The sequence below is a fragment of the Meles meles genome, chromosome 14 (genome assembly GCF_922984935.1).
Source record: "Meles meles chromosome 14, mMelMel3.1 paternal haplotype, whole genome shotgun sequence".
In the NCBI taxonomy this organism is placed as follows: domain Eukaryota; kingdom Metazoa; phylum Chordata; class Mammalia; order Carnivora; family Mustelidae; genus Meles; species Meles meles.
The window spans coordinates 11218658-11233249 of record NC_060079.1 but is presented as its reverse complement, the minus strand read 5'-3'; the positions used below and the strand labels follow the sequence as shown (position 1 = coordinate 11233249).

Here is a 14592-nt window from a genome sequence, read left to right as displayed (position 1 = left end):
ATGAATTTCATCCGTGACTTGATTTACAAAGGAAGCTTTGGTTATCACAGAAAGAATGTGAAAAATGGGATAAGAACACCTAAATGCATGTCCTGTTTTGGCTGTATGGAGGCTTTCTTACTTTGGTCAGTCCCTTCATTGTTTAGGACCTCAGTTTCTTTGTCTACACTTTCTTGTATGTTTAATGAGAGCTAAATGAGCCCGTCAGTATGGGGGAAGTTCTGGGGAAAATAGAAAGCATTATAAAAACATAAGGTGGTGTTCTTATTAGTGCTAACAGCAGTATATGTAATGTCTGTACCCCATTATATAATGCAAATAAACATCTGAGATTGCTGTATTTGCACATAATGGCTCATTCAATTTTTCTAAAGTTCCTCTTGCTAAAATGCTAATGGGTTTAACATTTCTCTCCACTATTAATTTGAATTTATTAAAATGTCTTTTTCAGCTAGGGAGAACATGCACTCAGTTTCTTTCTTTCTTTCTATTTCTTTTCAGCGTAACAGTATTCATTGTTTTTGCACCACACCCAGTGCTCCATGCAATATGTGCCCTCCCTATTACCCACCACCTGGTTCCCCCAGCCTCCCACCCCCGCCCCTTCAAAACCCTCAAGTTGTTTTTCAGAGTCCATAATCTCTCATGGTTCACCTCCCCTTCCAATTTCCCTCAACAACATTCTCTTCTCCATCTCCCCATGTCCTCCATGTTATTTGTTATGCTCCACAAATAAGTGAAACCATATGATACTTGACTCTCTCTGCTTGACTTATTTCGCTCAGCATAATCTCTTCCAGTCTCATCCATGTTGCTACAAAAGTTGGGTATTCATCCTTTCTGATGGAGGCATAATACTCCATCGTGTTTATGGACCACATCTTCCTTATCCAACGGATATCCTTATCCGTTGAAGGGCATCTTGGTTCTTTCCACAGTTTGGCGACCGTGGTCATTGCTGCTATAAACATTAGGGTACAGATGGCCCTTCTTTTCACCACATCTGGCGGCATCACGTTACCTGATTTCAAGCTTTACTACAAAGCTGTGATCACCAAGACAGCATGGTACTGGCATAAAAACAGACACATAGACCAGTGGAAAATTAGAATAGAGTAGAAAAAGTAGAGTAGAAAGTCCAGATATGGACCCTCAACTCTATGGTCAAATAATCTTTGACAAAACAGGAAAAAATATACAGTGGAAAAAAGACATTCTCTTCAATAAATGCTACTGGGAAAACTGGACAGCTATATGTAGAAGAATGAAACTCGACCATTCTTTTACACCGTACACAAAGATAAACTCGAAATGGATAAAAGACCTCAACATAAGACAGGAATCCATGAGAATCCTAGAGGAGAACATAGGCAGTAACTTCTTCGATATCAGCCACAGCAACTTCTTTCAAGATATGTCTCCAAAGGCCAAGGAAACCAAAGCGAATATGAACTTTTGGGACTTCATCAAGATCAAAAGCTTCTGCACAGCAAAGGAAACAGTCAACAAAACAAAGAGGCAACCCATGGAATGGGAGAAGATATTTGCAAATGACAGTACAGACAAAAGGTTGATATCCAGGATCTATAAGGAACTTCTAAAACTCAACACACACAAAACAGATAATCATATCAAAAAATGGGCAGAAGATATGAACAGACACTTCTCCAATGAAGACATACAAATGGCTATCAGACACATGAAAAAATGTTCATCAGCACTAGCCATCAGGGAGATTCAAATTAAAACCACATTGAGATATCACCTGACACCAGTTAGAATGGCCAAAATGAGCAAGACAGGAAACAACATGTGTTGGAGAGGATATGGAGCAAGAGGAACCCTCTTACACTGTTGGTGGGAATGCAAGTTGGTGCAGCCACTTTGGAGAAGAGTGTGGAGATTCCTCAAGAAATTAAAAATAGAGCTTCCCTATGACCCTGCAATTGCACTCAGTTTATTTCTTAAAACAAAACTCTGAGGATTCCTTTGAAGGTTTCTATGTCCCTTGACAGCAAAGATGATACATGGATTTCCATGCCAAAACCGTGGGGCTTGTTTTCCTCAAGAAACAGCTTATTCTGGTGTGTTTCAGTGGCCCTGAGCCATGTGTCTGACCTCAATTCACCAATATTAAAGAAAAGGACTACAGACAATGAGTCAGTATAATGTTATTACTTAAAAAAATAACCCTAAATCCAGATAGCTTTAAAATGTTTTCGAATGATTGAAACAATGGCCATGGTCGCCAAACTGTGGAAAGAACCAAGATGCCCTTCAACGGATGAATGGATAAGGAAGATGTGGTCCATATACACGATGGAGTATTATGCCTCCATCAGAAAGGATGAATACCCAACTTTCATATCAACATGGACAGGACTGGAGGAGATTATGTTGAGTGAAATAAGTCAAGCAGAAAGAGTCAATTATCATATGGTTTCACTTACTTGTGGAGAATAAGCAATAACATGGAGGACACTGGGAGATGGAGAAGAAGTGACCTGGGGGAAATCGGAGGGGGAGACAAACCATGAGAGATTGTGGACTCTGAGAAACAAACTGAGGGTTTTGGAGAGGGAGGGTAGGAGGGTGGGTGAGCCTGGCGGTGGGTATTATGGAAGGAACATATTGCATGGAGCACTGGGTGTGGGGCATAAACAATGAATTTTGGAACACTGAAAAGAAATAAAATAAAAATGAAAAAAAAAATCAAAACAAAATTCTCCCAAAGCATTTTTAAAATTCTAAATCCAGCGCTAATTTCTACTTTCGGGGGGCAGGGGGAACAGGTTTGGTAAGAATATGCAGTACTGATTCGTGTGTAAATTCTAAATAAAAAGACTGGTGATTTAACAACGTGAATCCCTAGTATTGTTCTTACCCCTTTTGTATTAGCTACCCTTGCTAATCACAGATCCCGCATGATAAAATGCCTCACAGGTGCCGTCACTCTGGGCCCTGCCCTCAGCATGAGCACAGGAGGGCCCATAACCGTAGCATCTCCCAGTCACTAGCACCCATCAGGCCCCAGAGAAATGCGTGTGGCCCCATCTCTGGCCTCATGGCCTCATATAAAAAGCGCTAGAATACAATCAGATTTGGGGGCTATGCTGCCCACCTGGGACTAGGTGCTGTGTCAGAGAGTAGGGATACTTCCAAGGCAGGGACACTGAGGTAGAGCAAAGACTCCGTTTTCAAATCTTTCCTCTGAGCTAACACAAACAGAATCACTCCATGAAGAAAAGATTTCCCAGTGCGGTCAAGCCTCCAGTGTCTTGCATCTCTTCCCGTTCTAATTCATCGCGCTGAAGCAGAGGCAGGCAAATCGTCCCGGAAAGTATGGAGAGTTGGGTGCTATTTTATAGTAATATATTTACTTAGAGTAAGTATTGTAGGTTTTGCAGGCCACGTGGTCTCTGTCATGACTACTCTGCTGCTTTAGCGAAGAATAATTGTATTGACAAATTTGATTTCGTGAACTACACTCTCCAGTGTTTTTTTTCTCCCACCCCAGCTTTACTGAACCACAAGTGGCACAAGCCATTGTGTAAGTTTAAGGTGTACAATAGGGTGACTTGATACACCAGTGTACTGTGAAACAATTACGGTAAGGTTAACATGAATATCTCGTGAATTAATGTGAATTACCTCAGTGTGCGTGCATGTGTGTGCGCGCGCATGCGCACGTGTAGTTAAGAATATTTAAGATCTACGCTCTCAGCAACTTGCAAGTACATCATGCAGCATTAACTATAATCACCCTGCTGTACATTAGATCCCCCCAAACTTGCTCATCCTAGAACTGGAAGTTTGTATCCTTTGACCAACATCTCCCCATTTCCCCCAGCCCAACCCCAGCCCCTGGCAACCACCACTCAACTCTGTTTCTGTAAGTTTGGCTTTTTTAGAATCCACATGTAAGTGGGAACATACAGTATTTGTCTTTGTCCCACTTATTTCATTTAGCATAATGTTCTCAAGGTCCATCGATGTTGCCAAAAATACAAGATTTCTTTCCTCCTCATAGCTGATTAATTTTCAGATACACCACACTTTCCTGATCCAGTCATGCACAGATGAGAACTTAGGTAGCCTTCATGTCTCAACTATAGTGAAAAACGCTGCAATGAACAGGGCGGTGCAATATCTCCTTGAGATAGTGATTTCACTTCCTCTATTTATTTTTAAAGATTTTATTTATTCAACAGAGAGAGTGAGAGAGCGAGCACAAGCAGGGAGAGTGGCAGGCAGAGGGAGAGGGAGCAGCAGGCTTCCCACTGAGCAGAGAACCCATTGCGGGGGCTCAATCCCAGGACTCTGGGATGATGACTGAGCCAAAGGCAGATGCCTAACCAACTTAGCCACCCAGGCACCCCGTGATTTCATTTCCTTTAGATGTAGTCCTAGAAATGAGGTTGCTGGATCACATGGTAGTTCTATTTTTAATCTTTTGAGGAACCTCTGTACTGTTTTCCATAGGGCTGCACCAATTGACATTCCCACCAATGCACAAGGGCTTCTTTTCTGTACATTTTCTTCAACACTTGTTTTCTCTAGTCTTTTTTGGTAAGAACCAATCAAACAGGTGTGATATCTCATTGTGGTTTTGATTTGCATTTCAATGATGTTGAGCCTTTTTGCATGTACCTGTTGGCCATCTGTATGTCTTCTCTGGAAAAATGTCTATTTATATTGTCTGCCCATTTATAATTGAATTACTATTATTATATTGCTATTAAGTTACAGGAATCCCTTATATATTTTGGATAGTAATCCCTTCTCAGATATATGGCGTGCAAATATTTCCTCCCATTCTCTAGGCTTCCTTTTCATTTTGCTTCTTTTGCTATGTAGATGTTTTTAGTTTGATATAATTCCACTTGTCTCTTTTTGCTTTTTCTTGTTTGTGATTTTGAATTTTACTGCATAATTTGAATCTTTTAGAAAAGAAGGTAATTTAAAAAAATTTTAATTTTGAATTTTTACATTTACTTTTGTTTACCTTTTGATGAAATATATTTACATTTCCTATGCTTTGGATACAATTACATTTTATTTTTTAATCCTTTAGATGATTGGTAATGGGCATAAGTGAAGACTGTTTTAGAAACAAATCTTGAAAGTGGAATTCAGAGAAGAAAAAGATTAAAAGTCTTCAAAGCAACAATCTGTCTAAATTTTTTGAATGTTAAAACATAGTGACTTGGCTTCTAGAAGTACATTACTCACATAAAATTCATGAACAGCACATTACAAATTCTTTAGTTAATGAAAATCTAAAGTCTGAGTTCTGAACTGGTAAGAAGAAATCTCAGGAATTTTATGTTCTTTATTAAATCAAGATTTAATTCAATCACTGGCCCATTGTTATGCATGTACTAGTAATAGTACAAAATAATAAATTCAGTCAAATTTGATAATTTTCTGACATTCATTCATGTAAAAAAATCATGTTACACGTCTTTCTTTTGTCATTGCAACAACATATTTGTCAAAGTAGGGTAGTGAAACATTTTATTAAACAGGTTATTACCTCAAATTTTAAATAAGTGAATGGTATGAAGTCTCCATGTGAACTTTGTCCCAGCCTCATGGTATAAAATATACTTTGGTTCATCCAAATAATGAAAAATATATAAACATTAAAAGTTAATTTTTGAATACTATTTTTTGTGGAGAAATATATTTGAGATGTAGTGTTAGCTAAACATGTTAAGAATCACACTCTAGAAACTTTACATGTAACTAGGCCACAAGAAGATACTTGAGGAGACTTGAAGGAATTATGCCTTAAATGTTATTAGAAGGGATATTCTTGTGTGGTGGCATCATCATTAATTTTTATTTACCACATATTCCACCTGTGTAAACAGTAAGCCATTGTTTAGATAACCAAAAAAAGCAACAAATTTTATTAAAATAAGCAACAAAGCTTAGTTCTTCCCATGTCTTCAACATTATCATGTTCATACATGTTTTTATATAATGCTGTATCCTTAGAATAAAATAAGCTAGAAAAAAGAAGATGTTATTAAGAAAATCAAAGGAAGAGAAAATATACTTATAATACTACATTGTATTTATCGAAAAATTCTGCATATAAGCAGAAATAAGCAGTTCAAACCTGTGTTGTTCAAGGAACAACTGAACTTCCTTTGCAACAAATTGTTCTCTCCATATACATAGATTCCTGATTCCCAGAACATGTGCTGAGATACTCTTTCCAGGGATGGTTAAAGTTTTGCACAGACATGTCATCTGGGCGTCAAGGGAAAATGTGCGTGAAATGGGTAGCTTGGGCAAAGGAAAATGAAAATGTCCTCGGGGCTCTAACTCAGGATCCCACCTCCATTTTCACCAATTTTTAATGCTATGAGCCAACTAACTAGCCATGGTAGTGCTTTTGGTCAAGAAGAGCTAGAATGTCACTCAAAACACAAAAGAAGCTTTTTCATGATAACGACAGTGATGATGACAAGGATGATATAAACAGTGATGCTTTGATTCCTCCATCCTGCCTTCTATTGGGTAAAATCAAGAGTTTCTTAATACACCAGCAAGACTACGAAGATAAAAGTGGGATAGAGTGCAGACAATAAACCGTAATTATACAACAGTTGCTTTAACCTTCCTGGAAGATTCCTGATTATGAATAGACAATTTCAGCAAATGCCTCCCCTGCCCCATTCTAAACAGGAGCTTGCTGAAGATGTGGTATTAATATAGGAATCAGGTGCAGGGGGAGTTACATGTTGAAAGCAAAAGAAGCTAAATTTGTTTGCATAAAATCATCTTAATGACTAATGACACCACTGATTCCTGCCCGTGATAGGATTAATGCAGTAGCAACTTACTTGAAGTATATTATCCACACATTGTAAATACAGTGCCTGGTATGTCTACACGGAGTTTCATGATGCAGTTAATGATTTGTAGCATACAGAACTGTTATTCAATGCTATTGTTGCCAACCCATGGCAGTAAGTATTCAGGATTTACTCATATTTACCACATCTAATCAAGGAGAATTTTGTCACTGTTCTCAATAAATTCAGCTTGTTTAGGTTTACCCTAAGGAAGATTACCCCCACATCAAGAAACACTGCATAATTTGTAAACCTCTAAAATATTTCAGAATGCGTATTATTTCCATAGGGTATAGCAGGTTTGTGATGCCAAGCACCGAGCAACTTCAAAGTTTGGGAAATGTTTAAAACAGGGTAATCAATTCTTGAGTTAAGGTGGTGGGTACTAAGGAGGGCACGTATTGCATGGAACACTGGGTGTGGTACATAAACAATGAATCTTGGAACACTGAAAAAAAATTTTAAAAATGAATTAATTAAGGGGCGCCTGGGTGGCTCAGTGGGTTAAAACCTCTGCCTTTCGCTCAGGTCATGATCCCAGGGTCCTGGGATCGAGCCCCGCATCAGGCTCTCTGCTTGGCAGGGAGCCTGCTTCCTCCTCTCTCTCTCTCTCTGCCTGCCTCTCTCCCTACTTATGATCTCTATCTGTCAAATAAATAATAAAAATAAAAATCTTTTAAAAAATAATAAAAAAAGAATTAATTAAAACACCAAAAACAATATTATCTAAAAGTTTTTTTTTTAAATCTAGTAATTTCCAAATCAAAGATGTGGAGGTAAACTGAACATCTTCAAGCAAGCCTCTCAAATAAGAGTTTGTGACCATTAGAATCCACTCTTCTAAGCACCTACAGAATTTTCTAGGAATTAAGAACTTTTCACTATTTTGGTGAGGTCATCTCTTTAATTGACTAAACACTATTTGTAGGTTATCATAAATATAACTAAATGACTGAAGGCTCTTGCTTTTAATTATTACCCTATTTCATTATTATTATTTGGTTAACAATGCTAGGATAAGTATAAACCTTTTTTTTTTTTTTAATTTTCAGCGTAACAGTATTGTTTTTGCACCACACCCAGTGCTCCATGCAGTACGTGTCCTCCCTATTACCCACCACCTGGTTCCCCAACCTCCCACCCCCCCCCCACCCCTTCAAAACTCTCTGGTTTTTTTTTTTTTTTTTTTATTCATTTGACAGAGAGAAACCACAACTAGGCAGAGAGGCAGGCAGAGAGAGAGGAGAAAGCAGGCTCCCCGCGGAGCAGAGAGCCTGATGCAGGGCTCGATCCCAGAACCCTGGGACCATGACCTGAGCCGAAGGCAGAGGCCCCAACCCACTGAGCCACCCAGGTGCCTCCCTCTGGTTGTTTTTCAGAGTCCATAGTCTCTCATGGTTCATCTCCCCTTCCAGTTTCCCTCAACTCCCTCTCCTCTCCATCTCCCCATGTCCTCCATGTTATTTGTTATGCTCCACAAATAAGTGAGACCATATGATACTTGACTCGCTCTGCTTGACTTATTTCGCTCAGCATAATCTCTTCCAGTCCCGTCCATGTTGCTACAAATGTTGGGTATTCATCCTTTCTGATGGAGGCATAATACTCCATAGTGTATATGGACCACATCTTCCTTATCCATTCGTCCGTTGAAGGGCATCTTGGTTCTTTCCACAGTTTGGAGACCATGGCCATTGCTGCAATAAACACTGGGGTACAGATGGCTCTTCTTTTCACTACATCTGTATCTTTGGGGTAAATACCCAGCAGTGCAATTGCAGGGTCATAGGGAAGCTCTATTTTTAATTTCTTGAGGAATCTCCACACTCTTCTCCAAAGTGGCTGCACTAACTTGCATTCCCACCAACAGTGGAAGAGGGTTCCCCTTTCTCCACATCCTCTCCAACACACGTTGTTTCCTGTCTTGCTCATTTTGGCCATTCTAACTGGTGTCAGGTGATATCTCAATGTGGTTTTAATTTGAATCTCCCTGATGGCTAGTGCTGATGAACATTTTTTCATGTGTCTGATAGCCATTTGTATGTCTTCATTGGAGAAGTGTCTGTTCATATCTTCTGCCCATTTTTTGATATGATTATCTGTTTTGTGTGTGTTGAGTTTGAGGAGTTCTTTATAGATCCTGGATATCAACCTTTTGTCTGTACTGTCATTTGTAAATATCTTCTCCCATTCCACAGGTTACCTCTTTGTTTTGTTGACTGTTTCCTTTGCTGTGCAGAAGCTTTTGATCTTGATGAAGTCCCAAAAGTTCATTTTCACTTTGGTTTCCTTTGCCTTTGGAGACATATCTTGGAAGAAGTTGCTGTGGCTGATATCGAAGAGGTTACTGCCTATGTTCTCCTCTAGGATTCCTGGAAAACTATAAACTCCCAAAATTGAACCAGGAAGAAATTGACAACCTGAATAGACCGATATCTAGTAATGAGATTGAAGCAGTGATCAAAAACCTCCCAAAAAACAAGAGCCCAGGACCTGACGGATTCCCTGGGGAATTCTATCAAACTTTCAAAGAAGAAATAACACCAATTCTCCTGAAGCTGTTTCAAAAAATTGAAGCAGAAGGAAAACTTCCAGACTCTTTTTATGAAGCCAGCATTACCCTGATCCCCAAACCAGGCAAAGGCCCTACCAAAAAGGAGAATTTCAGACCAATATTACTGATGAATATGGATGCTAAGATTCTCAACCAGATCCTAGCAAACAGGATCCAGCAGCACATTAAAAAGATTATCTACCATGACCAGGTGGGATTCATCCCGGTTACAAGATTGGTTCAACATTCTCAAATCAATCAATGTGATAGAACAAATCAATAAGAGAAGAGAGAAGAACCACATGGTCCTCTCAATTGATGCAGAAAAAGCATTTGACAAAATCCACCATCCGTTTCTGGTGAAAACACTTCAAAGTATAGGGATAGAGGCAACATTCCTGAACTTCATAAAATCTATCTATGAAAGATCCACAGCAAATATCATCCTCAATGGGATAAAGCTTGCAGCCTTCCCGTTGAGATCAGGAACACGACAAGGATGCCCACTCTCACCACTCTCGTTCAACATAGTATTAGAAGTCCTAGCAATGGCAATAAGACAACAAAGAGAAATAAAAGGTATCCAAATTGGCAATGAAGAAGTCAAACTCTCTCTCTTTGCAGATGACATGATTCTTTATATGGAAAACCCCAAAGACTCCACCCCCAAACTACTAGAACTCATACAGCAATTCAGTAACGTGGCAGGATACAAAGTCAATGTACAGAAATCAGTGGCTTTCTTATACACTAACAATGAAAATACAGAAAGGGAACTTAGAGAATCGATTCCATTTACTATAGCACCAAGAACCATAAGATACCTGGGAATAAACCTAACCAAAGAGGTAAAGGACCTGTACTTGAGGAACTACAGAACACTCATGAAAGAAATTGAAGAAGACACAAAAAGATGGAAGACCGTTCCATGCTCTTGGATTGGAAGAATAAACATTGGTAAAATGTCTATACTGCCTAGAGCAATCTATACTTTTAATGCCATTCTGAAGTATAAACCTTTTGTTTTTACCAAACATACTAGAATTCTCTTTGTAATGATATCAACTTTGGGCACTGTCTGGTTAGTCAATGTAATGGTTAATTTTATGTGTCAACTAGGCTGAGTTATGGTACCCACATTTGGCCAAATACTAGTCTAGATGTTTCTATAAAGATATTTTTAGATAAGATTATTCCTGAAATCATTGAAAGTTGAGTAAAGCAGATTATCCTCCATAATGTGGTGAGCCTCATCCAATCAGTTGAAAGCCTTTAGGGAAAAGACAGGCTTCCTAGGGAAGACATTATTCTATCCTTAGTCTGCCTTCAGAATCAGGCTGTAACATCAGTTCTTCCTTGCGTCTACAGCATGCTGGCCTGCCTGTGGATTTTAGACTTGTTCACTTATGGAGATGAGCCAATTCTCCTTTATTCCCCCCTCTGCCCCCCATATCTATATCTGTATCTATATCTATATCTATATCATGTGTGTATGTATGTATATATATGTATATGTATATATACAGTACACATACTATATATATACACACACACATACACATATATACACATATCTATATACATTCATACACACATCCTATTGATTCTGTTTTTCTGGAAACCCAACTAATACTACTAATCACAAAGGCATGGAATCACAGTGGCATTGAATTATGGACATTCAATGCAAAGAAGCTTCCAAGTGTCCTCTTTCATAACCAATGTATGACCCATTACATACCACAGATGGGAATCACTGCACACTTAAGACAGGTGGACGGGAGCAGAAACTCACTTTAAAGTCCAAACATGGAGACTCAAGATCTAAGCCCATAGATTACAAATGACAGAACATGAACAAGTGATTTCACTGCCACATTACAGTTTCCTCGTGCACTGAATGGGGCACCTGCTACCACTCCTGTCTACCTCTGGAGGCTCTAAAGAGGATTAGGTTTACTAAAAGAACTTTGTAAACTCTAAGGAAATGTAACATTGACAGGAAGTGCTAGAAGAATACAGATGATAAATCACAACCACCCCTTGAACCTCATTATGATGATGTGGTTATAACAAGAGACTCTTCCCACTTTGTTACTAAAATGGAAAGTGACACACATATGCCATAGGGTGACTGTAATTGCTTTGCTGTTCATCAGCTAAAGGGAGCAATCACACACAGACCACATGTTTCTAAAATGGGAGCCACATCAAAACTGAGAGAACATATGGGACTATCAGATATACATGCACAGCACGAGACCCTGCCAAGATGAAGTGGGTTTGAGCTTAGGGATATAGTGATTCTGATCAGATACGTACAATCAAGAAAAGCCAGCCATTACTACAAGACATGGGACTTTGGGCACTTGGGTTCTTGAAACCCCAGAACAGGTGTTAAAAACACATAAAACCTTCCTATACGTCATTAAAGCTCAGGCAGACTAGAATACTAAACCCTATTCACTTGGGGTCCCTCAAAGCAATGCAGAAAGTGGCAACAGAATTATTTCTCTCCAATAACAACTGTAACTCTGTAGACACACCTGCAGTGACTGTCCTTTATAATTCATTTGAAAACTATTTGAGTACCTCCTAGATGCCAAGAACATCTTAGGGACTGTAGCCTCAACAGCAACAAGACAAGACTGGTAGGTTTGAGGACGTTTCTCCAAAGATGAACAAAAGGCCAACAGATATGGGGAAATATGCTCATCAATAATCATCAGGGAAATTCAAATCAAAACCACAATAAGATATCACCTCACACCTGTTAAGATGGGTATTACTTAAAAAAAGAGAGAGAAAAGTATTGGCAAGGATGTGGCAAAACTGGAACATTTGTACACTATTGGTAAGATTGTAAAATCGTACAACCACCATGGAAAACAGTACAGAGGCTCCTCCAAAGATTCAAAATAGAACTTCCATATGATCCAACAAGCCCACTTCTTGGTATTTACCAAAAGAACTGGAAGCAGGATCTCACAGAGCAATCTGTTCTCCAATGTTAACTGCATGGCTATGCACAATAGCCAAGATATAGAAGCAACTAAATGTCCACCAGTGGACAGGTGGTTAAAGAACATGTGGTATACACATGCAATGAAATGTTTTTCAGCCTTGGAGCTGGTTCTTTGAAAGAATTAATAAGATTGATAAACCCCTGGCCAGACTCATCAAAAAGAAAAGAGAAAGGACCCAAATAACTAAAATCATGAATGAAAGAGGAGAGATCACAACTAACACCAAAGAAATACAGACAATTATAAGAACATACTATGAGTAACTCTACGCCAACAAATTGGACAATCTGGAAGAAATGGATGCATTCCTAGAGACATATAAACTACCACAACTGAACCAGGAAGAAATAGAAAACCTGAACAGGCCCATCACCAGTAAGGAGATTGAAACAGTCATCAAAAATCTCCAAACAAACAAAAGCCCAGGGCCAGACGGCTTCCCAGGGGAATTCTACCAAACATTTAAAGAAGAACTCATTCCTATTCTCCTGAAACTGTTCCAAAAAATAGAAATGGAAGGAAAACTTCCAAAGTCATTTTATGAAGCCAGCATCACCTTGATCCCAAAACCAGACAAGGATCCCACCAAAAAAGAGAACTACAGACCAATATCCTTGATGAACACAGATGCAAAAATTCTCACCAAAATACTAGCCAATAGGATTTAACAGTACATTAAAAGGATTATTCACCACGATCAAGTGGGATTTATTCCAGGGCTGCAAGTTTGGTTCAACATCCACAAATCAGTCAGTGTGATACAACACATTAATAAAAGAAAGAACAGGAACCATATGATACTCTCAATAGATGCTGAAAAAGCATTTGATAAAGTACAGCATCCCTTCCTGATCAAAACTCTTCAAAGTGTAGGGATAGAGGGCACATACCTCAATATTATCAAAGCCATCTATGAAAAACCCACCACAAACATCATTCTTAATGGAGAAAAACTGAAAGCTTTTCTGTTAAGGTCAGGAACACGGCAGGGATGTCCATTATCACCACTGCTATTCAACATAGTACTAAAAGTCTTAGCCTCAAAAATGTTTTTCAGCCTCTAAGAGAAAGGACATCCCACCATATGTGACAACATAGAGGAACCTTAAGGACATATTGCTAAATGAAATAAGCCAGTCACAGAAAGATAAACACTACATGATTCCATTTATACTAGATATCTAAAAACAGACAAACTCATAGAAGCAGAGAGTAGAGTGTGATACCCAGGGTCAGGGGGAATAGGAAATGAGAAGTTTCTAATCAATGGGTACAAAATTTCAGTTAGGGATTTCAGTTTCTGATTTGATATGTAAGGAGTTTGGAAGTCCCTACTCTATCCTAACAATAAGTAAAACTGAAAAGACTGAAACATCCACAACTCTTCTTGGATCCAAAAGACTGGAGAGGACCCAGGGAAAACCTAAGCCCCCAAGAATGGAGAGATAGGCAAACACCACTTTCTTGAGCAGGGATTCAAGAGCAGAAACTGCTTCAGGAACAAGTGCTTGGGTAGGAAAACTTGGTAGCTGATGGCTGCTGGAGGCTCAATGGAGACAACTCTAAGAGTTAAAGACTATAGGAGGACCCATTCCTGGGGGATCCCACAAACACTGTGAGATTTACCTCCAGGAACTCGACCAGGTTCCCACAGAAAGTATCAGAAAAACAAACCCTCTTTTTTCTCGCAGGGGGAGAGGAAAAGCTTCTGTTCTTAAGAAGACTTGTCCTCAGGGGGAACGTTAACTAGTTTCTGTGGGAAACTAGTTTCTATGGGAAACTAACTGGAGCCTAATCTACTGTGGCATTCTAGAGGCTGAACTGACCCCTAGGGGAAGGGACATACCCAACCCCAGCCAACCTGTCTCACCTAAGAGGGTAAAAATAACTTAAGAAACACTTGTAAAGCTCACAGTGCACAGGGACAGGCTTGCTAAGAGACTGAGACCTAAGGACGGGATGACAGAATGCTCCCCTTCCCACACACCTCACCACCACCTCACCAGAGGCCTATTTACAGCAGAACATCAAGTCTGGCTGTGAAGGAAAAAATCACAAGGCACACCAAAAGGCAAAAAAGACAATTTGAAGAAACAAAGCAAGCATCAGAACCAGACATGGCAGGGATGTTGGAATGATCCCA

At 39.3% G+C, this 14592-nt stretch overlaps 1 protein-coding gene across 1 annotated transcript in view; it reads right to left on the bottom strand.

Moving 5' to 3' along the window:
- The window catches only part of MTUS2 (microtubule associated scaffold protein 2), a 610477-nt gene that overhangs the window by 441097 nt on the left and 154788 nt on the right, over positions 1 to 14592 (bottom strand). The window lies entirely within an intron of this gene.